This window comes from Pinus tabuliformis, chromosome 9 (genome assembly GCF_031772625.1).
Source record: "Pinus tabuliformis cultivar Carrire ecotype Pingquan chromosome 9, CPIR1, whole genome shotgun sequence".
Taxonomy (NCBI): Eukaryota; Viridiplantae; Streptophyta; class Pinopsida; order Pinales; family Pinaceae; genus Pinus; species Pinus tabuliformis.
The window spans coordinates 1,938,224,873-1,938,247,634 of NC_142307.1; the positions used below are offsets into that span (position 1 = coordinate 1,938,224,873).

The 22,762-nt window shown below is 38.6% G+C and overlaps 1 pseudogene; it reads right to left on the reverse strand.

Annotated features, from left to right (window-relative positions):
* Positions 1-17,663: 17,663 nt before the first annotated feature.
* Positions 17,664-22,286, reverse strand: LOC149156718 (potassium transporter 26-like; annotated as a pseudogene).
* Positions 22,287-22,762: the final 476 nt, after the last annotated feature.

Sequence of the window (22,762 nt, forward strand, 5' to 3'; positions counted from 1 at the left end):
CCAGGAAGTGGTTCAGGGATCTATAACAGATATTGAAGCATTAGATGATGCATTTTTGAAGCAATGGGGAGATAAAAAGGACTTGTTGTATTATCACACAGAGTTTGTTAACTTGAAGAGGGAAAATGGTGAATCAATACCTGATTTTAATAAAAGATTCAATCGTATGTATAGTAAGATACCAGCTAAGGTAAAGCCTACTCCCACCTCTGCCAAACTCACTTATGCAAATGCTTTTGACTCTGATTTCTGCCTGTTATTGAGAGAAAGAAGATGTGCTACGCTGGCAGCCATGCAGGATGCAGCCCTAGAAGTAGAATCCAATATTATGGCAGTAGAAAAGCTCAAAAGTCAAGCTAACAGGAGGAGACAAAGAAATCAGGCATCTACTTCTTCTACATCATCTTCAGAGCCTAAATTAGATAAAATGACCAAGATGATAGAGTCATTCGCTGCTGAAATTTCTAAGCTAAAGGTTGAGCAGAACTCAGGAAAAACAAGGTAGCAGAACACATTTGCTCCAAGAAACCCCAATCCATTCAGAAGAGCAAATGAGCAGCTACAGATTATGCAGAGGGATGAAGATTCAAAAGAAGATCAGAAGGTTAAAGCTCTTTCCAAAATGTAGTCATGGAGGAGGAACAATTTGAAGAAGATGAGGATGAAATTCACTGCATGGAAGATAAAGGCAGCGCTGCATTTTTTACGTTGGCTGAGTATGAACAATCATTGCTGCAGGAAAAAGACAGTCAAGAATGGGATAGAGAAGCTGTCCTACAAGCTGAACTGTAGCAGAGATATAACCTGAGGTCCAATGCAAAGAATGTCAAAGAAAATCCTGCCTAAAGAGCTGCTATCCAAACAGAGTCACGGAATAGCAGGCAGAAGAGACTAGCAGCTGATCCAATCATCCTCAAAGCTCCAATTCAAGAGGTGAAAAGTTCTGATAAATCATATTCTTCTTTCAGCTTTGATTCAGACGTTCAAAAATTGAAAATATCGGTGCCTCTGGTTGAGTTGGTGAAGAGTGAAGTATTTAGGAAGCCTATCCTTGAAGCCCTTGAGCTAGAAATCAAACAAACCTCCACTGACTCTATCAATTTGCAAGATGACAAGCCTGCCATTGTGCTCAGCCCCATGATTGAACCTACTGATAATAATTCTCCATGTTTTTATGTCTCATTGACCATTCATGACAAAGTCCTCCACAATTTCCTGCTAGACACAGGGGCCAGCCACAATCTAATGCCTAAAGCTGTCATGGAAGAGTTAGGCCTTGATATCACCAGACCCTATCATGATTTATTTTCTTTTGATTTAAGGAAGGTGAAATGTCTTGGATTGATCAAAGACCTATCCATTACCTTAACTCAGCTGCCCATGAAGAGTATGGTGATGGATATTGTGGTAGCAGATGTCCCTCCTAAGTTTGGCATGCTGTTGTCCAGAGGGTGGATTAAGAGGCTAGGTGGGACATTACAAAATGATCTTTCTTATGCAACTGTACCAGTTTTTGGAGGAGAGAGCAGGAGGTTATATAGAGAAGCACAGTTGGCATATATCATCAGTGATGAGAAGAATCCTACAAATCATCCCATATATGCAGTGGACACTGATTTTGGAGTATGTATTCTTCAAATAAAAGAATCTCAGAAAGCCGAAATGCAGCTCAGGAAACCAACAGTTCAAGCCGAGCAAGAGCAAGGAGGTCAAGTTTGGGAGATGTTCTTTGATGGAGCATGTTCTAGGGAAACTGCAGGAGCAGGGGTGGTGCTAGTATCTCCAAAGAAAGAGAGCATTCAACTGTCTTTTAAGCTAGTTTTTCAAGTGACAAACAATATAGCCGAATATGAAGCACTGATATTGGGCCTTAATGCAACAAAAGACAGAGGAATTAAGAATCTGAAGGTATTTGGAGATGTTGATCTGATAATTCAGCAAATAAATAAAACTTTTCAATCAAAGCACCTAAGGCTAAAAGCATACAGAGATGAGGTATGGAGAATCAGAGATTCTTTTGATTTTTTTTATATTTCATACATTCCTAGAGCCCAAAATCATCTTGATGATTCCCTTGCTGCTTCTGCTAGTCTATTTATACCTCCTATGCCTCCCAGACTAGTTTATGAAGTCCAAATGATGTACAAACCGTCCTTGCCTGATAATGTCCACCATTAGAAATTTTTTGATGATGATGATGAGTTGAGTAGGTTCTTGCAAGTCATTGATGATTTTTCTGAGATGAAAATTGACCAAGAGAATGATGCCTTGGAAGAAAACCCCCAGTCCCAGCTTAGAAGTAAAATTGGTAAAGACAGCATTGTCCAGCTTCCTAGTAACCACATTCCTAAGGGTCTAATTCCTCTTGAAAGATTGTTTGACCAGAATGGCATGCCCTACAAAGCTACCCAAAAAGAAGACCAATCTGCAGTCTGTAAGCATGATATAGGAAGTCCAGGTCAGCCTAAATATGTGAATTTTTCCACTCATTTGTCTGCTAACCAAAGTGCTGAATACTGCAATTTAATGAGGCAATTTGCTGATGTGTTTGCCTGGGAATATAGTGACCTGAAAAACTTATGATAAGAATATAATTCAGCATAAAATCCCTCTGGAAAAAGACACTATTCCTTGCAAACAGAAGCTGAGACCAATAAATTATTTGCTTCTTCCACTGATTGAAAAAGAAATTAAGAAATTATTGGCTGCCAGATCATTGTTCCTCTCAGATATTCAAAATGGGTGGCTAATCTAGTGGTGGTGAGGAAGAAGAGTGGAGAAATCAGACTGTGTGTTGATTTCAGAAATTTAAACAAATGCTCAAAGAAAGACAACTATCCTTTGCCAAAGATGGAGCACTTGTTGCAAAAGGTCTCAGGAGCTAAAGTGATGTCATTTTTGGATGGATTTTCAGGCTTCAATCAGATTTTTGTGCACCCAGATGATCAAGAAAAGACTGCATTTACCACTCCTTGGGGCACTTTTATGTATGCCAAAATTCCATTTGGATTGATGAATGTTGGAGCTACCTTTCAGAGAGCTATGGATATAGCATTTGTGGGAGAGAAGGAAAATTTTGTGCTTATCTACCCTGATGATATAACAATGTACTCCAACAGCCATCAAAATCATTTGCAGCATTTGAAAAGAGTGTTTTTGAAGTGCAGAAGGTTTGGAATATCAGTCAATCCCAAAAAATCTCAATTTCCTTTAAATGAAGGCAAGCTGTTAGGACATATTATGTCTGCTGTAGGTGTTCAGATTGACCCAAAAAGAGTCAAAGCAATACAATTGTTGTCTGTCCCAAGATCAAAGAAGTATATCCAGTCCTTTCTGGGTAAAATTAACTTTGTCAGGAGGTTTATTCCAAATTTTGTAGAACTAGTTAAGCATGTTACCTCCATGTTGAAGAAAGGAGAAGAGGTAAGATGGACCGATACAGCAAGACAATCATTTGAGTCTATTAAAAAGGCTATTATGGAGGCTCCCACATTAAGCGGCCCTAATTACAACAAGGAGTTCCATATATTTTCTTTTGCCTCTGAAGACACCATTGCAGTGGTTTTATTGCAAGCAGATGAAGAAGGTTCAGAACATCCAATAGCATTTTTCAGCAAGAACTTGAGGGATGCTGAACTAAGGTATGATATTATAGAAAAACAGGCATATGCTCTTATCAAATCCTTAAAAGCCTTCAGAATTTATATCTTGCATTCAAAGATAATAGAATATGTACCCTCTACTACAATTAAAGATGTCTTGACACAACCTGATGTTGATGGAAGAAGGGCAAAGTGGATTGCAAAAATGATAGAATTTAATATAGAGATGAAGCCCACAAAGCTGGTCAGAGGTCAGGATCTTGCCAAGTTATTGGCTGAAGAAAATTGCAGGTCTTTAGATATTTATTTCCTGTGCATTATGGAAGAAAATGGTCAGGCAGAAGAGGAAGAAATAGTTGAAACAGAGAGAGAGCAGTCAGTGGCCGAGAGTCTAGCTTCATGTAACTGGTATGCTGTAATAATTAATTTCTTGCTGAAGCTAGAGATCCCTTCAAGATTTACTCAAAGTCAGGCCAGAACTTTAAAACTTAGAGCAGCAAAGTATTTCATTATGGAAAATCTGCTCTAGTGGAGGGATCCATCAGGAGTATTTTTAAGGTGTCTAGAGAAAGATCAGTCAAAAGAAGTTATGCAGCAGTTTCATAACAGCATGTGTGGAGGGCACCACTATTGGAAGACCACAACCCATAAAATTCTCAGAGCTGGGTACTATTGGCCCACTTTATTTTCTGATGTTTTTGTTTTTGTTAAATCTTGTGACAGGTGCCAAAGATTTGAAGGAAAACAACAGTTGAAGTCCCTGCCCCTAAAACCAATACATGCAAAAGGACCTTTTCAGCAGTGGGGCTTGGATTTTATTGGAGAAATCAATCCACATTCCAGTGGCCAGCACAGGTGGATATTAGTAGCCACTAATTATTTCACAAAGTGGATTGAAGCAGTCCCTACAAGGAAGGCTGATCATAATGTGGTCATGAAGTTTTTGACAGAAAATATCTTCAGTAGATTTGGTTGTCCACATAAACTGGTCACAGACAAGGGAGCAGCTTTCAGGGCAAAAGAATTGGTGGAAATGTGTGATTCAATGGGTATTAACCTTGTTCATTCCACCTCATACTATTCTCAAGGAAATGGTCTAGCAGAATCCTCTAATAAAAGTATGAGAAGGATAATTAAAAAGATGTTAGAGGACAATAAAAGAATTGGGATTCAAAGCTCAGGTATGCACTGTGGGCTAACAGAGTGACCATTAAAAAATCCACAGGGAATTCTCCTTTCAAGCTGGTGTATGGCACTGATGTTGTATTCCCAATTCAACTAATTCTCCCTATGGAAAAATTCCTTCAAACAGAGCAGGATGAGGAAGAAGAAATGGCAAAGAGGATCACTGATATAGCAGAAATACATCAGATTAGAGAACAACTGGTTGAAAAGGCTGCAGCACATCAAAAAAGGATCAAGGAAGCCTTTGACAAAAAGGCAAAAACAAATAATTTTCAGATTGGTGATTTGGTTTTGAAATGGGATGCATTGAAGGAAAAGAAAAGCAACCATGGGAAATTTGATGCTTTCTGGACAGGGCCTTTCATCATTTCACAGGCTCAAGGGAACAACACCTTCATACTGAAAAGTATGGGGGGAGAAGCAGTTTTTGATGGCCCAATCAATGGGTGTTTTCTGAAAATTTATGTGTTTTAGGGTCTTTGGGCCTTAAAAGTTGTAAACATTGTGTTTTATTCAGCTTTAGTATAGTTGTAGTAGACTCCATGCCCAATGGAACACTAGGAATTTTGGTTAACTTGTTTTCAGCTGGAAAGGCGATGGTCTGTAGGTTCTTGAGATCTCACAGGGAGGATCTCATCCCTAGAAGGAGCCAGTGTTAGCTCTGCTACATGTTTGAGCATTTTTTAGGGTCAAGGACAGCTTGGCAGTGTTGTTGGTGCTTAAAGGAGCTCGCAGCAGTCTCTTCTTCCTTCCTCTCTCAGTTTCCTCACACCCTCTTAGCCTCCGCTGTCTCTGTTTCTTCTATGAACCTCATTCTTCCATTTTATATAAAACCCCACCTAAACCCTTTATAAACTTTGTTACCCTTTATAAAAGCCTGAAAGCCTTTTAAACCCCGCATAAACCTTATATGTTTATTCCCGGGCACTTAATTCTTAACCTTGGTTCATATAGCCGCGCATATAATATAATTCATAACCCTTAGCTTTAATAAATCCCGGGCCCACCCCTTGCTTGTCACATCATATAATAAACATGCGCATTACTCCTGAACCCTCCGATCGTCTGTCGCTGCGATCCAACGCCATATGCTTCTCCCGCCACTGGAACTTGTGCATCTGTTAAGCAGCGGGGAAGGCGGTTTCCCGCCGGACCTATCTGCCACGCGGCACGATATAACCGGATCGCACCCCGCGGTATGAATACCACCCTCTGCCGAAAAGCGGTGCGAGGAAACTTCCCACCCACGAAACCGCCGACCCCCCGCCCGTTAACGTGTGCGTATCTTTTGCTTGCGATCACCATTGGATCTACCGCGCCCGGATCTGACGGCCCTCGTTAACCCCAATCGTCCACCTCCCGATAGCTCCTCCGATGCAATATCCACTATTCATTTTCGCGATCCAATGGCCTACATTCGCCTGCCTGCTAACTCCTGATCTATTGATCTTCGTCGTTTATCTGTGGATCCAACGGTTGAGATTGAATCTTCTGCTCAGCCTGCTCCAACCATACTACCTCTATCACTCCCCACTCCTCTTTGTTGCCAGAAAAGGAAGGAGGCAATGACCCAGCAATCTGCACATTTAATCCTCAGCAACTTCATTCAAAGAACAACACGGTCAAGGATGGGAAGGTATTGCCTCGAGCAGTTGGATTCATTCAACAGTTATGGAAATTTATTCATGAAACATTCCACCTGTTCAAGGAGTACAAAAAAGTACCAGAGAATGTCAAATTGTTTAATTAAAACAATCAGAATGTATCAGAGGCCCATAATAGTTTGTAAATGCAGTTGGTGGTCAGTTATGACCCCTTCGCGCATGAGTCTGCAGAGCAATTTTGTATCCAACCTCAATATATACCCAGAAGAAAGATGTAATCAGGTTGATGAGTGGCATTCTGTTGTAAGCTTCAACTTCTGGAGACTGTAACTACTATGATACCTGCAGCTTCTGGTCTTCATTTCCAGCTAATACAAGCTTCTTTTGTTGTTAATTTCTCACTTTCCACTTCTTCTTCTTGTTCCAGGTTGTGCCTATTTTGTAGTTATTCATGTGTTGTTAATGTTTAGCATTAGAGAGGCTATCATCCTACCTCTGTGTTAGGATTTAGTAGGTATCATTGAATTTGTTCGCAGGTTTCTGTTATTTTAATTCCAGAGAGTTGTCATCTTGTCTGTGTATTAAAAAACAGATTTACAGACCTTTTAACTGGTTGCATCCGGCCATCACAGGGTTCTGTGTATCTGCTGGTGTGATCAGTGTTCTCCATCATCACATTTTCTTTAAAACTATGAGTAATTGGTGGTCTAAAGCCTTGTAGTCTGAGGGTGTTCACCCATGTCTATGGTCAATCACAGTAGAAGTAGTTATCTAGCTTGAATATGCAGCATTTCATTCATTCATCCACCATTTATCCAACATTTTGTTGAGTTTGTAATGTTCCCGAGCATCTCTGATAGACAACCTACTAGAGTTTCTTAGGGTGATAACAGGTTCATTAGGGACCACTTCACTAATGGTTGGCCATAACTTCTGAAATTTATCATAATATCTTCGATCTAGCGCTCTGATTCTTATTTTTCATGAAGCAATTGGTCCCGCTCGACTATTTTAGCAAGGATTTGTTGTTGTTGATTTTCATGGTTAGATACTAAAGAATTATGCAGGGCTTTCGCCTGATGAGAAAAAACTTGAATAAAATTGAGGAATTGTAAAGAGGACTAGCTTTGAAGATCACTAGATAACAAAGTACTAAGCAAAGGGAATCGTGCTTGCAGAGGCTAGACACTACCCATAGAATTCTTAGAATGACCCTGTGGGGAGGTGTCACATTCTTGGCTCTACTCCTTGTGAAGTTGGGTACAAATCTCATTGACTGTCTGTGACGGTAATAAAGGAACAAGATTAAGTTTGTACCATAATGCCGAAGACTTTGTGGCACCGGTCAGGGTCTTGGCTGAGCTGCACAATCTGAGCTACTAAAACTTACGGGCCTAGTTTCAAAGGAAAGGTATTGGGTGTAGGTACAAAGATAGTAACAATAAGAGTAGTATGCACATCTGATATATTAGGGGTTTTCTCAGTAATATCATGAATTACAATCAACTTTTATTTCAGTCTCAACAATGGGAGGGTTGCTTGTATGCGGAATGTCAAAGATGGTAGAAGACGAGGATGTTGTAAGTAATGATGGGTTATGGGATAGGGGAGAGTTTTCAAATTGAGAATGAATGGGTTCTTCAATTATCTAAGCCCCAATAATAAATCCATGGGGCTCCTCATCCGTGAGACCTACAATCTAGGAATGGCAATGGGGTGGATTATTGTGAGTCATAGATGGAAAAAGGGTAGAAAAGTCAAAATTATTTGGCATTGTCAGTTGGGCGACAAAAGTAGGGTCCATGGTAGCAAAAGAAAAGGGCAATGGTCTGATTAAGTGAGTGCTAACATGACCATTAGCGTGAACATCATAAGAGGAAGGTATGGAACTTACCAAGGGACTAAAATCTTCCAGAGTTCTTCGAGCGGAGAAAATGGACTCTTTGAATTTCTTTAAAACGAGATTAAGCGCCTCCTCGATTATGCGCTTCCTGGACACACCCTGGACGGTGAAGGGATCTCCCTAGGTGGAAAACGTGACCTTCAAATGAATAAATATGTTTTCCATCCCAGATTTCATAAAGGATTCTTGCCTAGGAGAGGATCTCATTGTGAAAGGCTTCTTTAAAAATGTAGACAAGTGACAACTTCATATGGAAGGTCTCAACACTGACAACTTTAGGCTGAACATAGTTGGTGCCACGGTAGGTGCCAAACCAAATAGAGTGTGAGTATTCATCTAGAATCGGTCATGGTACCCAAGTGATATTATTTGTGATGCTCACCAACTTGGTGTACCAATTAGCGAAAGATTCCTTTTTAATTTCTTTACTGTTAGGATCACCTAATGCTCTCCATGGGATATAAGCATTGCTAATGGCTCATCATCTAATACTAGAGTTGGTTATCTCCCTTTGGGTGTGCACCATTTCATCATGGAAATAGCTATTAGTAGGTATCCATAAATAAAATATGTGGTCCGCTTATAGACATCCTCACAAGCTTCAAATAATTTGTTCAACAAATAGCTACAACAATTCAACTGCTCACCACGATTGCAGGCTTCAGCAACAGAGATGAAATATAATATGCACTCACCCTTGGTGTAATTGCACATAATATTTCCAACGATAATATGACATGCAAGCCTTATCTGGGGCTTTTTTTATCATATCAATAATAACACCTTGCCCCCCTTGCTGAGTACCATACTTAGTGTAGAAATTATTGTCACCCTTCTTACTCTGCTTAGAAGTATTCTCAAAAGAGGAGGAAACATTTGCACCAACAATCAACAATCCTGTCAAACTATAAATATCATTAACATGTATAGGGTATTCTTTGTCAAGCCACAAAGATCCACCGTGCAGTAAATTGATAAGGAATTTTGTGCACTTCATAACTGCTCTAGTGGTACCAAAAACATGCAGTTTTTGTAGAGTCATCAACGTAGACTTCTGCAAAGTCCTACACTCCAATTTAACTTGGGAAGAACTACTACCACCCTACTCCATTGAGGATTTCATAAAAACTTCAGGCTTGAGTGCAAGAACTTGAAATGAGTTGCCTGGATCATTGTTGACCAACGAGGCTTTTTCATATTTACCAAGAATATTCTCCATTTCTACAATACAAGAATATGAGGCTCCTCAAGAAACAATAGGCTTAGTGACATAGGTCATGGCTAAAATGCGATGACTATAAACAATAAACATGTGAGGACGAGAATTTGGTTGAGAGGCATAAGAACTTAACATCGGAGCTAGGGTGAACAATAAGACCAACTAACCACCTACAATGAAGAACTTCAGCATCACCATGCATGCTATATAGAAAAATTCTCTATATAGGGGTTGCTCTTATGGTGCTGAATCATAAAATTCTATAGCAACATATCAATAGTCTCATTAATGAAATGTGACCCTTGATCGCTAGTAAGGCTCCCAGGACACCCAAATCTGGTAATAATATGCTCAAAAATGAACCAAGCAGGAGTATTTGTGGCACAATCCTTGACAGCTACAACTTCAGCCCAACGAGTTAAGTAGTTTGTTGTAGTGATAATATATCAGGCATGATAATGCCTCGCAGGAGGATTGATGGGACCCAAAAAATCAATAGCCCACTTCAAAAGCTTGAAGTGCTCAAACAAGATGTAGCAAAAGCTCGTCTCGCTATGATGACCAACCAACTAGCTGGAAAAAATCACACTTCCTAGCATATTCTTTTACATCCTTGAACAAAGTTGGCCACCAAAGCCCAACTTGAAGAACTTTCCTAGCAATGGCTTTTCCATCTACATGACCTCCCACAACCCTAGAATGATGCTCCCATAAAACATCTTCTTTCTCATGATTCAAAAAACATCATTGTAAAATGTGATCCAGTCCCATTTTATATAATTGGCGTGCAATGAGTTGATAATGTGCAACCTGGACCACCATATGTTTCTTTTGAGTTGTTGTGTAATTATCAGGGCATTTACCAGTGGAAAGGAATATGGTGATATCTTCTAGATAAAAAGGAAATACTTCAACTTGAAATAAGTTTGCATTAGGCAACTGGTCGCCCGCTGATCCTCCTGCTTTCCCAGACTCTAATTGAGAAAGTTGGTTAGGCCCTACATTAGTTCGCTCTGGTTTGATAATAATATCGAAGGTGAATTCCCAAAACACTAGAATCCATATGCATGTCCTTCCAAAACAAATTTATTCCCCAAATATTTTAGCGCAGAATGGTCAGTAAAGAATTTAAAAGGTCCTCCAAGTAGATAGTGCCTGAACTTCTGAAGAGAATACACCATAGCAAGAGCCTACCTATCTGTGGTTGTATAGTTCTTTTCAGCTGTAGAGAAATCTTTGCTGGCAAAGTAGATAGGATGATCTAAGTTGTCTTCTCCTGGTTGAGCCAGAATGGCACCTAGAGCAATCCCAGAGGCATCTATATGGACATGGAATTCCTTATTTAAGTCTGGGTAGACTAGGATCAGAGCAATGGCAAGTTTCTCCTTCAAAGTATAGAATGCAGTATCACATCCAACATCCCACACAAAACGTTCTTTCTTCTTCAACTACTTTTCCAAAGGAGCGGTGATTAAGGCGTAGTTGCGAATAAACTAGCGTTAATAACCCGTATGTCCCAACATTGAACACAACTGCTTAACACTAGTTGGTAGCGGCATATTCAAAATAATTGTGACTTTGGTTGGGCCTACACATTCTCTATCCTTGCAAACAATGTGGCCAAGAAGAGTACCGAAGGGAACAACAAAGATACACTTTTTCAAATTTAAAGAAATTTGCAACTGCCAACAATGATTAAACATTACCCACAAGAGACTGGAATGATTTTTTGAAAGGTTGTATACCGTCTAGTCATCTATATAAACTTCTAAATTTTTATGGATATTCTCTTGGAAGGGTGTAATAACAATTCTTGAGAAAACAACTGGAGAATTTTTAAGGCTGAATGACATCATGTGGTAGGAATAGGAATCCCACTCAGTCATGAATGTAGTTTTGCAGTTATCCTCTTTTACAATACACACCTGACAATCTTGAAAATCGTCAGTGAAGGAGTAGGCCTCATTTCCAACAAAATTGTATAAGACTTCATCATTGAAAGGAGTAGGGAACAAGTCGTGCACACATGCATTATTAATGCTTCGATAATCCACACAAACTTGAATATCATTTGAATCCTTCTTATCCTAAATTACAATGGGACTAACCCACTCAACTTCATGAATAGGGAAAATAAGTCCATCTGCTAGCATCTTCTATATTTCCTTCTTTACTTTCTCCTTTACCTTAGGATTCAATTTGTAAGGCCGAGTTTCACTAGTCTTGCATCTGACTTCAGAACAATTTCCATTTCTCCTAAATCTCCCTTAATGCCCTTGATCTCTGCAACTAATGTAGGAAAAAGATCTTTATGTTCTTTTAGTAGGTCAAAGATTTCTTTGGTAGTATTCTCATCCTAGTAATTTCTAATAAAAGTTAGCTTAGGTTTCTCTTCAGTGCCAATATTATGTTTTCTGCAACTTGAGTGGCTCTAGATGCAAAGCATCTGCAATAGGACCATCCTTTATATCTCGTTCCCCTTCAGACTCTTTGAAGGACAAATGCCTCAATTCTTCTAAATTATCATCATTGGAGTCTAGATTCACCTTCCTGCAAGCAACATCTTCATGAAACTTTGATTCATATATGTGCTCAAAAATATCTTGGTCAATATAATCTTCAATAGGCTTCCTTGTGGGGAACAAAACTCTTTTGACTACTTCCAAGACTCTCGCAATCTTTTTGTCTTCATCTAAAAATGAAAAATCACTAGAAAATTGCGCTATCATTGGTTCCCATGCAATTGTCTATCTTTTCATCTCCTCCTTGAGATACCAGGCCTGAGGGAATGTTCCCAAGGTATGAATAAATAGATGTACCCATAGTCTTTCAGGAAATCCTTCTTTATTCCACTCATTCTTGCAATTCTCCATACCAATCCATCAAGCACAATGAACAATTGTGCATTGTATAGAATGTAACTAGTGAATCTCCTTATTGTCAATCATCCCATGCAACATCTGAACCGACCTTTGCGCTTTGAATGCTCCTCCAACTAATAGAACCATTGGGTGTGGGATTGATATAATCTTCTCTTTTCCCTACAATGAGCCAATATATCTTATCCAAAAGACTAGGTTCTTCTCTGTCGTCAACAAGTTTTGTAAATTTGGGGACCTTGATAAGGATCCGATGGTTGAATCACTCTGACTCCATCTACCTCAAAAGTCATTGTCTCCAATTTATGATTAATAAAAATGTACTTCTCAAAGGTCAAATCTATCCCCAACAATGCGGGATAGGGGTCCTTATCTCCCATATTGTCTATCAATTCAAAATCTGCATATGTTTTTACCCGTACAATATCCACTTCAACATCCTCTAGAATCCTAATGGGAAGAATACAATATTGATTGGCCATCTACAATTGAATTAGGGAGAATGTCAGTTTTGGTCTCCCGAGAGCTTCCCAAGTTTTTCTTAGTAGGATGTTAACATCAGAGCCCAAGTCTAGCATAGAATCCTTAATTTGGAATCCTGCAATCTAAGCATTGACATGGAATTCCCTTCTAGTCCTTCTCTTATTTCATCGAACTGGTCTAGAGTGCCTGTTGGGTAATTTTGTGGAGATAAGTCCCTCTGAGAGCTCTCCGTCCTTAAAAACAGTCTTAAGTTTCTTGCACAACTACCCCAACATCTTTTCATCACTCATAATTTGTAAAAATAATTTAAACCATTCCATTACAAGTTGGGGCATGTCTTGTGAGAACCTTGGGCTCCTTCATTTTGATTGTTCTGGTGGTTCCATTTGAGGGTTATAGGGTGGTGTCAATTGCTTAAAAATTTCTACCGTGTCCCAGCTATAATATTATTTTTGCTGGTTGGAGTCATAAAATATTTTAGGTGATGCAGGTATGATTAACGTTGTTTGTTCAAGGACAATCGAGTTTGCTCTAGTTATTTTTCCTCCTCTAGTAACTATATTAATATTTGACATTGGAACTGGCTTAGGTTCCTGAGGCTCTACATTAATTAAGTTTTCTCCTCTCTATCGATTACGCTCCTCCCACCTAGTGATCAATTCAAGACAGTGCTTTGTTGTGTGTGTGTTTACTCTGCATTGAGAACACCAAGGCCTTCTGTGTAATAGACAGTCGCAAACAACATGTCCTCCTTAGTCACAGTTATAGCATCAGATTAGACTTCTTCCTCCAGTTCTTCCCCCTCCCCCCCCCACCCCCCCTGTTGTTCCTCCACCTCCTCAGCCTTGAGGTGTTTCGTTTACTCTAAATGAAAAATGATCAAGCCAATCAGCAAATCATCCAAGCTCTACACTGATCTATGTGATGAGTCAATGATCCGCAAAATTCACAGAAAACATTATTTGGAACATTTGAATATTTTTGTAAGACAGGACAGAGATAGGGGAGGTGTCCATACATACGATGTATTTCACAGTACTCAATCAGAGATGTACTTTTTTTATTGGGGAAAGCATGGAATTGAGTACGACCTTGGTATAAGCCATTTGTACCGACTTGCACAACTCTAGCAATAAACAAGGGTGGATTTGGACCCATAGGCATGCAGGATGTTCCCAGACCTCTCCACCTCGGGCATTCCATAGCATGATGTCATTCAACATGGCAACTAGTTCACCACACTTGAGGATGTATAGGTTGTGCATAATGCATATCTTTTAAGTTTTCCGTTAGGTCAACAATTTTATGTTGTAATCCAAGAAGGGAAATATCATTGGAAACAAATCCTCCTCAATGCTCATGAAGATACCTTGCCATAGCCTCAATCTGTGTAGCTTGCTCCAGTGCATCTTGTAGAGTGTCAATCTTTTGTTGAGTTAAAGGTGTCCGAGTTAATGGCAACAAGGCCTTAATAAACCAATCTCGCTGGTGGTTGGGATCAATAAGATAACTTAACTTACCAATAGCATCCTTAAATCATTGCATCATCTCCCATGTAGTTTCCCCTTCATGTTGTTTAATATCCCACAACTCAGACAATCCTTGTTGATTTGTTTGTGGAAGTTTGAATTCTTGAACAAATTCTCACTGAACCTCATCAATGGTAGGATTTTGATGCATAACAAACTATCTAGTAAACCACTTGAGTGCTCTCTCCCTTACGGTACTATGGAATTCAATAAGTTTAGTAGCATCTGACGTTTTTCGAGCTCTCCATATGGCTTCATACAAATACCAATGTTGTTCAACATCTTCATTCCCTCGCCCCAAAAAATCAGGGTATTGAGTGAATGAACCTGCTACGTTATTGGCCATCATAGATTGACCATATGATATGAGTATAAACCCTTGAGAACCAGGTTGTGAAGACCCAAAAGAATTTGAGTGAGAACTGCTACCACCACCATTAGAAGCACTAGTTGTATATGTACTATATACCTTCCAAACTTTTATAACTTTAGCTAACTTTGAGATTAATATGAGCAGGATCTTGAAAGCGTACCAGGGGGAGGTTAGGGTATGTACTACCTGTGTTGTTGGGTTGTCCTGGTTCACTATTCTGATTGTAGGCCCTAATTTATCTGGCATAGTTACTCTTTCAGGTACATGGAAATCTCCGCTACTTCCTTCCATTTGTCCCGTGGTGATGGTTCCATCCCCTCCTATTTGGCTAGGACTCACCCTGTTACTACCCTCCAGTTACTGCAACTACACAACCTATTTGATCGTCCTTCCCGCAACATTGGACTACTCAACACCTATCCTATTTGGTGTAGTTCCCTTTGTCGCCTTCATATCTCATGCAAATTTTTCTCCTGCCATTTATCAGCTATCTGCACCCTCTTCTGTGCCCTCAAATCTCGAGCCTTCCACAATTCATCTGCATCCACCGCAACAACATCTTCATCTTCTGCAACCAGGCAACATTGCTCCCCTAAATCCTACACCTATTACCTAAAGTTTTAAGCAACCATTGTCTTCTCTTGGAATGGTAGTTAAGTTTCTTCTACCATCAAAACTTTAATCCCAAGGGTGATTTCCTTCAACAACTTTCCCCGCAACCCATATTTGAACACAAATTCAACTTTGGAAAAAGATAAATGGTCTTCTGCAACAAACTCAATAATATAATTCTCTAGAGTTGCTTATACCCATAAATTAACAGCTCCTGTCAATTATGTATCTAGCTTATGCAACTCAGCTAAATCAGTTGTAGTCTAGGTATGAGGAGATATACAATGATTTCTAGCTACCCCTCTTATCTACAGTCGCCGCAACCAATTATGTTCTTAAGGGAACTTGCACCAGAATATTTCTTATTGGTCATAGGCAGGTCCAACATACAAAACTTCCTCCCTCACCTACTATAAATTCTTATGGCATAGTTGCGCTTGCTGGAAAATAAATCGATCAATCTGCTCAGGCCACAAATCTTGAAGATCTCCTCTAAGGATCCTTGGTATCATGGTCCAAATCCCTTCAAAACACTCAAGGTCTCGACAACGAAACCATTTGTTGGCTTAAAATTTTAACAGAGTTAGACCCTAGGTTCAGACACAGGGTGCCAACAAAAGTGGTCTTCGGTATCTAGCATTGCAGTGGCACTTTCACCTCGTTTAATCAGAAATATAGGCATCTCGCTCAAGGCGTGTCGAGACTTAGCAAAATAAGGGATCACGATATGACATCAAAGAATAGTGCAATAGATAATCCATTTTATGCAGTCATATTACAAGTCTTTCATCTACAATCGTCTAATACACAAAAATGACAGATCCATAATATAAATAGAAACAATAGAGCACATTCTAACTTATATTTTTAAATATTTTAAAAGGGGCAAGCATTCCATCATAGTTCCAACACACCGAGCATTCCCGCAACTCCATTTCATTAACAAACATATCATTATATCATTACATCATATCAAGCTCTTCGCCACAAATAAGAATGCCAAACACTACGGGATTAGATTACACCATGGAGTTCAAAAAGAGATCATAAGCAACAATGGGTCCTTCGAGCCACACAACGGCAGCATTTTGACATAGACTCCCAATCTCCTCTCTTCTGCTATCTTCCCTTCAACTTTTATAGATTTGCTTCCTACGTTCATGCTCGCTTGATCTGGCCCTTATCGCCCATGATTCCTTCAAGCTCTAGCGCACTTATTCTTCTTTGGAACCCTCTGCAAACTCCATCGTGACTGCCCTCTTGCACGCTTATTTTTCTTTGGTGGTCACTACAAAATATGCGATAACAGTCTTTTCCTTTCCTTTGCGTGTCTTTTCCCAATCATTCTAAGTGTCTGGCTATTTTGGCCATTCATCTCCTTTTTTCCCGCGATCTCTTGCGCAACCGTTCTCTTGCCAAAATTGTTTGCCCCAAAAACGAAAGCCCCAACAACAAACACCACATCTCTTGGCTCATTTGCTAGATGAAGCATGACATGTCCTACCCCTTTGCCACATTTGTCACCCCATCCCAAGCTTAATAATCCAGAATTAAATAAATCTATACTAATAATAATGCATAACTACACATAAATCAAGAATTAAATAAAGCTATGCTAATAATAATGAATACCTAATTATAAATCCAGAGTTAAATAAATTTATACTTATAATAATGCATATATACTTCCATAGAATTGAATCAAAACCATCTTAGATCTACTTATATCAATCAAAATCTCCTCGGATATACTTACCTATTGAGATCGATAGCACTTAGTAACTTCCCAATTGGACATGGGTACCCTTTGTGTTTGGACCATAGCTCCATTGAATGTCGGCTCGACAGCTGTGAACCTGAATTTACATGCTGCCGCTGGTAATGGGATGACTGGATGAAATCTGCAGGAGTTTATTTTTCAACAAACAGCCACATTCCCAAAAAAAACCACAAACACTCCAACCATATTTCATTTGCATGTAATCTTGAATAGACAACTAAAACCTATACACTGTTACTCTGCTCGTGGCACTGAAACCAGCAACTACTTATTTCTAATACATGAAAAAAACTGCAATTCCTCCATAAAAATTCAAAACTATTGACCTCTGCAATTTGCTGTGCAACTTAACACAAACAACATCCCTGTTAAACTTTCGATCCAAACTTTCAATGACATCTCAGTGTAGCCATTACAACCAGAATGTACAAAATCGTGTTAAAATTAGAAAAAGTATTATAATATTCTTACAATGCATGATGTAATATAATGTTTAAGTAGGTCTACATTTCATACAACATTCCCAATTGAAACAGTTGGGCAGGTGGGATGCTCAAGGTTGAAATGGATGACCTACAATTATCTTGAAGAAACCTGTATAGCTTGTCTATTACAAACCTTTGAAAACCACTGGTATTCGGACTTGTTCTCAGTGTGGTTCTTCCAGTGACAAATATAGCTCCTTTACTCATGGCTAAGTCAAGATCCCTTAGTTCATCATCATATCCAAAATTGCTGGCTTCCACTATTTCAATATCCAGAGAGGAAAGTTCACTTAATCTGACATGGTCTTTTATGCTTCCAATAACATGATTAAGAAATTCATGTCCTTCCACATTTGGGACATCATTATAACCATATTGGGCTAAGCATCTATACACACCCTTCGGGCCAAGTTTTGCAACTTGGAACCTCTCATTAGAAAGCACTGTCTTCACAGGAACAAATCTTATGGTGAGCAGAAAAAACAGACTCCTGGTACTCGAGAAATCTCCATGTTGTCCAAAAATGCACGCAACTCTTCTATCTGCATTTTTCTTTCTAGTTCATATTTGTACTTCTTCTGTCTTCCATGACTCCAAGAGAGCATTATGGCAAGGAAGACTGCTGAAATTACAAAGAGCACCCAACCTCCTTCTGGCACTTTATTCAGCATGGCAGTCATGTAGATGCCTTCTACAAGGCCAAAAAAAAAGGAAGAATGCTATTATAAATACAATGTGTATGTTCCAAATGACAAGCATGACCAAGGTCACTAAACATGTTGTAATAAGCATGACCCAAGCCACAGCAACCCCTGCAAGACAAAATTCCATTTACACTCTTGAAGTGATAGTATAAATAAAATTTGTATGTTCCGAATAACAAGCATGACTAAGATCACTAAACATGTTGTAATAAGCATGACCTAATCCACATCAACCCCTGCAGCACAAAATTCCATTAACTCTCTTAAGGTTGGAGCCAAAGTAGGCATGCGTGTCCTCTTTGCCTTTTATACGTAATGCCCATTCCTCTAATTTTGCTGGCAATGTAAGATTGTATAAAGTATTTTTGCTTTGTGCACTAATGAAATATACGGTACATTTGTTTTAAAAAGAAAGAAACAAAGAAATAAGCACTTACCAAAGGCATTGCCGATTTGTGGCCCACCCCTAAAACCCACCACAATAGCAAGACAGAGAATCATGAGGACATAGTTAACCTCTGGAGAGTAAATCTGACCCTCGCTCTCTTGTGAGGTATGAACAATCATGACTCGAGGGAAACACCCAAGAGCCATTGATTGTTTTATAATTGAGAAGGTTGCAGAAATCAATGCTTGACTGGCAACTATTGCTGCTAAAGTGGCAACGATAAACATTGGCCAATACACAGCATTTGGTATTGACTTCTAGAATGTATCACTTATATGTCCTGGATTCTTGATCAAGTAAGCCGCCTGGCCAGCATATGTGAGAATTAAAGCTGGATAAACCATCAGAGAAAAGGCAATCTGCAGTAAGAAGCAGAAAGTTCTTATGATTCTAGTCCAAGAAACACCCATAGAGCTTAGAAGCAGAAATTTCTGATGATTCTAGTCAATGATACACCCATAGAACTTAGATGGAACAATTTTTTGATTGTGGAAATCATTTGAACCTGAATAGATCTCTTATTGAAGTGGCCCAAGTCAGCAAACATGGCCTCCGCACCTGATTTAGACAGATAAAAGGCCAGCTAAGGCAACGTCTCTCTTACTAACAAGTGATTAGAGGATATATACTGTGAGATATGAAATTAGTGTTTAACAACATAAGAAAAGATATTGCTTTGACTTGAAAAAGTAAACAAATTCAAAGTTTTAAGGCACACATTATAAAATATCTTGAATTGAGCACAAACCTGTTACACATAAGAAAACAGCTCCCAGCATCACCCATCCTTGCTTATGATTTTCAGCAAAGAAATAGAAAATGTAGTGAGGTGACAATGCCTTGAATACACCTGGATAATGTGCTCCAATATTATAGGCCCCAATAATGGCTGTTGAAGAGAACCACATAACCATTATAGGGGAGAACAGGAAGCTCACTTTGGATGTTCCGAACTATTGAAGAAAGAAGAGAAATACAAGAATTACAACTGATACCAATACAACAACATCTGCGTACAAAAGAGTCAAGAATTTTAGGGATTATAATGTCTAGCAGGGTTTTCAAGGAATCCATAATCAGCAGTATGCAACAAATTATATTTCAGACATACAAATACTTTGTTGTTATTTAATATGTTTGAACAACTCTCTGAATTGAAGGATATAGACTTTACAGTTTAATGCGAAGATGCTATAATTTTGTATGTCAAAGGGTACATTATTGCTCTATATAATACTTACCCTGGCTCATTTTTGGGTTCTTTGACTGGATTCCTTGAATAGCTGAGAGCACTGCCCAAGTCGAAAATTTGAAATAACAAGAGTAAGATATAATTGGAATGAAAGCATCAAAGGAATGATTTTATGTTTCAGTGAAGTGAATAATAATATTTAAACCTTGATTTTGAATCCTGTATTCAAAACCAACAGACTACTTTTGGAAAAGGATTGCGAATAATAATCTTTACTGGAAATTTCACTTATTATTTAAAGAGTGTGAATTGGTTTGACCCGAGGTTAAATATAACCATGTGGTTATTAGGTCCTTACAGACCTTCCATTATGATCCCAGCTTTTTGAAAGAAAATAGTTAAAGTCTATTAGCTTACTTTGGCATACACCAAAGAGAGGGCAGGCCCTACCCAGATGGGCCTGGGCTCATTAGCGAATTTCATAAATGGGTTATTGACAATTGTCGAGACACCAGGCTTCCCTGGTTGGGATTCTCTATTCTAGACGGCATTACCACTAAGACAACATTACCCCTAAGAAAGAAGAAAAATACACAAAAATACACAATTTCGATGGAATAAACTCACTGTAATATGAGTCAATTGGGGTTATATTGGGTGGTTGGTGGTTAGGCAGAGTGGTTGTTATTTCTCCAATTCAAATTTAATTTCATGTAAGTGATATGATGATGAGAAATATTGTGATAATAGTCACATGCTTATGAATATTGTTGTATTGATCCTCACTCTCCCCCTGAAACTTGAGAAAAAAATGATTTCCCATGAATATTGTTGTATTGATCCTCACTCTCCTCCTGAAACTTGAGAAAAAATGATTTCCCATGAATATTGTTGTATTGATACTCACTCTCCCTAGAAAAAAATGATTTCCCAGGAATATTGTTGTATTGATCGTCACTCTCCCCCTGAGACTGGAGAAAAAAAATTATTTCCCAGCTCACTGTACTGTGGCACTCCTTAATGAAAGGGCAGCCTATCCTAAATACTATGCTCTCATTCAAGTCCCGATTCTTGTGAAGGGTACTGCCGAATAGGTTTGGTTTCACTCTTTTGAAAAGGGTTCAGTGCAGATGGACGAATGACGTTTTTACAGAGGTAAAAGACGCACCTGATATTGCAGGCGTCAGTGCTCCATCTCCAATTACCATGCTAGTGCCAAGCATAACAAAGATGAGCAAAATTCTTTGAGCAGTTGAACTTTTCTCAAGAATTTGCTGTCTTGGAGGAAATATCCAGGACATGTCCTTTACTGAAAAATTTCAGATTGGCATCCGAGGGTAGACGGCGAGACTGTTCACCAGTACTTTTCCCAACAATGTTCACATGTTTGACATAACAAGGAGTAGATTGGAAAAGTACCACCTGCAAACAGAACCTGGGTAACATATTAAAATTGAATCCAGTGGTGCACAAGAATGACAGCCTAATTGCTGTTCTACTTAATGTTAAAATATAGCCATCTGAACAACTATGAATCTTTCAAATGTATTGGAATGGAGTAAGATAAATTTGACCAATTTTTTTCACACAACAACAAAAGAAATGGGCCTTAAGCATTGCTATCTGAATTATATTAGAGAACCCAAACGAATATATATGTACTTAAAACAGTTTGCATAAAAGCCTGCTTAGAGAACAGGGATAACTCAAAATATTGGGCACTGGTTACAGCCGGGAAAACAGTTTGCATAAAAATTTGCATCAATGTTAGGGTCCAGAATATGAGGCTGAAAATCCCCAATATATCTTTCTCGTTTGGCATTTCAATACTAACAGAAGGGAAGACATACAAGGGAGAAGTTCCCAAATCCCCATACACTACTCCAAGTGTTTGATAAGCTAAGAGCAGAATTTTCCAACTTCCATATTTCTGCATATACAGCAACTAAATAGTTTGATGATCTTAAAAAACATCAGAACATAGTAAATTAAAAACATTTCATCTGTCATTAAACCACAGCCAATCTTTAAAACATGTCATCCATCATTAAACAACAGCTAATCTTAATGAGATTAGAAGTGATACAAGGAAGTTGAAATTTAAAAATAAAATCTTCCAACATTAAAGATCAACTGTACCTTGGTCTCTGAATGCTGAAACAAGAATGACCCCGGAATTGGCTGTTCCATTCCATCTTCATTTATGATACTCTTGTAGATTCCATTTTCTGATATAGGTTCTGCAGCATCCATCTCATTGCTATTGACAATTTCTGATGTAGCAGAATGACACCCCCAACAGAAGTGGGTGTACTAGGTGTAGTGATCTCCTTGACCACAGCCCAAGGGTACAGTATTTACAATCTCATATATAATGTTCTCTGCAATTCTGGATTTCATGGTTTTTTTAAGTTAGTTGTTTTAGGGCGATTTTTTTTGGAAATTTTTGGATAGGTTTTTCTTGTTTAATTGGTTTAAAATTTGGCAAGAGTTCATATAAATTACAAGTTTTGACAGATAACTTATGTACAATTTAAGTGCTTTAAAAATTTTTCGGTGAATCATATATAAAGTAAAAAAAACAATTTAAATAACACAAATCAAAAATTTCCAAACAAATTCAAAAAATCTAAAAACTCACACTAAATATAAATCATTTTTAAATAAAAGCGCTATAATACTTTCAATAATAACAAAATTAAATATACAAAAACTAAATAATTTTAATTATTTCACCTTATCTCTAAAATGTTACAACTTACAA